The sequence below is a fragment of the Montipora foliosa genome, chromosome 2 (genome assembly GCF_036669935.1).
Source record: "Montipora foliosa isolate CH-2021 chromosome 2, ASM3666993v2, whole genome shotgun sequence".
Lineage (NCBI taxonomy): Eukaryota > Metazoa > Cnidaria > Anthozoa > Scleractinia > Acroporidae > Montipora > Montipora foliosa.
Genome location: NC_090870.1, coordinates 47,410,102 through 47,412,601, shown reverse-complemented (window position 1 = coordinate 47,412,601; position 2,500 = coordinate 47,410,102). Strand labels below are relative to the sequence as shown.

Here is a 2,500-nt window from a genome sequence, read left to right as displayed (position 1 = left end):
GAGGAAATTGCAACTCTTTATACCAAGACATTTACATGTACAATCGAGGATAGAGGCGAAATCATTTGAGTCTTAATGTAGTTTTTACCTCAGTGATTCATGATTAATTTTCAAAAGCGATTTTGCACATTCCCTGGATCGGCCGTAATTAATTCATGCATGCATTTTGTTATACTTTCCTCAGTGTCGTTGTCAGTCATCATTCCCGAGTTTTTAAAACAAAGATTCGTGATTCTTAAAAGATTTTAAACTATGATTCACAATTTCGCTTCCATTCCGAAATTTACACAAACGACTCAAAAAGTATCATCTCAGAAGACAAGAACATCATTCTGAAAGCTCATTCCATTCAAAAAGTAGGTTCTGGGGGTGATTTTGAGAGTGGAAAACAAGTTAACGGCCAAAGGCAATTAGAAGTTCACCTTCATTTCACATGAATATCGTTTACGAATGCTATGTTTTGCCATAAAAACCATCAAGATGCCTTTGCTAGGTTCTAAAGAAGCTCTCTATGTATTTTTTCTGCGATTTTGACTGAAATTTCCTTTTTTTCTTTTTTTCTTTCTGCGGACGCCATTTGTGTCTTAATTGCTGGAGGGCATATCACAGAATGACGTCAAAATCAAGTTTTTCCTTGGCATACAGCATACAGGGAGACTGTCAAGATTAGTGTTGCTGATTGCCTGGTGGCTCGCAGCAATTAAGTTTGTGTTGTAGATTTACCCACAAAGTTATTTGGTAAGGTGGCTCACACCCATTTTGAAAATTTCAAGAAACTGTCCCAGTAGAAGAAGTGAATCTACAACATTGTTTCACAAAAATGTTATGGTACCATGTATTATAAAATAATCAACAATTTGCTTAACAGGCTGCAATTGTGACATAAGCCACCATAACAACTAGAAACCCACAAAAACCCACAAAAAACATCCCACATTCGTTATTGGTGGCAAATGATGAGTAGGCTAAGATGAAACTCTCCACATAATTATTCTCAAAAAAATTCTGTGGAGCAGATTTAGAGCTGCTCTAATTCAATGGTGAAGGTAGCTCTGAAATCTACCGAAGAAGGATTTGTTCTATTGTTGTAAAGATTTCAGCTTAATCTTCTGATCACTTCCAGCTCCAATGCTCCAAATGCAAACTCGCCAAGAAATTCTGGGCTTCCTAAAAACACCACATGATCACAATGCTAAGAAAAATCTGTGCATGTGATCTAACCCATCCACTGTCCACTGGCAGAACTAATGATCTTTTACAGTACCGCTCAGAATCAACCTAACAGGGAACACTGAATGAAACGCGTTACATCTTCGTTCAATTTCCGTTCCCTTATCCGTTCTGTATCCACTCGATACCCATCACGAATCCGTTCAAGCTCTGTACTCTTATGGTTCCATTGGACGCGTTCCATGTATCTCATTCACAAGAAAAAGAATGCGTGGAACACTTTCACAAAAACCGGTAACATTCACTGCGAGATGAAGATAGGATTGTACTACGATTCTCAGTTGAGTGTGACACTAGGGAAGTTTGGTGACAAAGTTTCATCGTTAAAGTTACCATGTTGTCAAGGGCAACTTGCTTCGTTTTCAAGGGTTAAGTTTTCGGGGTTTGACATCATTTAACTGGTACAACGGTCGCCACTTTGAATTTAACTCTTACTATTTGTAGATTTTGGCGGAATCTGAAAATTTTTCGTTGGGCGTGTTACATTTTGATCCAAAATATCGCACTTTTAATAATATCGTTTCTATTATTTGTTTGGTTCGCAGCAGCTATCGTTTGAAAGAATTAAAAAAAAAAAAGGTTTAAAGTGTTTTTAAGGTTTCGAGGGTTTGGAGCCTTTCAAAGTTTGTACTTTGCATGAGAGAATTAGTCAAGTATTGAGTAAAAATTGTCACATACTAGGCAACCAAACTTTGTTCAGTGAAGCAGAACGAACAAAAATTGTTTTGTTTGTGCACATTTCACGGCTTTGCAATTTTCAAAAGTGGAATTTTAACATGTATTTTAGGTTATGTACAAAAGATATGTCTTGAACGATTAAAACAGAGGACACCCAGTGTTTACAAACCATCAAAACGATTCAAACCAAACCAACCAAAGATCAATAATTGAAACCATTTGAATGCTAAGTGAAACGACAAATTTATTTTTGGCGTGATGGTAAAAAAATTAAGTGCAAATCTAGTCATGTAATGCTAGTTCTGTGGATGAACGGTATTATCCAACTAATGTGTACCTAAATTTTGAAGCCTCTTTGGCCATATTGAGAAAAAGAAAATATTTACACTAACATCTCAATCACATTCACTGCTGTTTTTCTCACTGATTTGAAGTGCTGCTTTTTTGTTTTGTTCTTAATTGAAAGCAGAAAGATATTTTGAAGCTTTCTCTTTACTAGCTAAATGCACATGAAATGTACTTTCCATCTCCGTTTTCAGATTATTACAGTTTCCTTGAAGTCTTAAAATCAAGCCCTTAATTTAGCGTTACA

General features: G+C 36.2%; 1 protein-coding gene across 4 annotated transcripts in view; it reads right to left on the bottom strand.

The window, feature by feature from the left end:
• The window catches only part of LOC137993347 (high affinity cAMP-specific and IBMX-insensitive 3',5'-cyclic phosphodiesterase 8A-like), a 54,768-nt gene that overhangs the window by 39,007 nt on the left and 13,261 nt on the right, over positions 1-2,500 (bottom strand). The window lies entirely within an intron of this gene.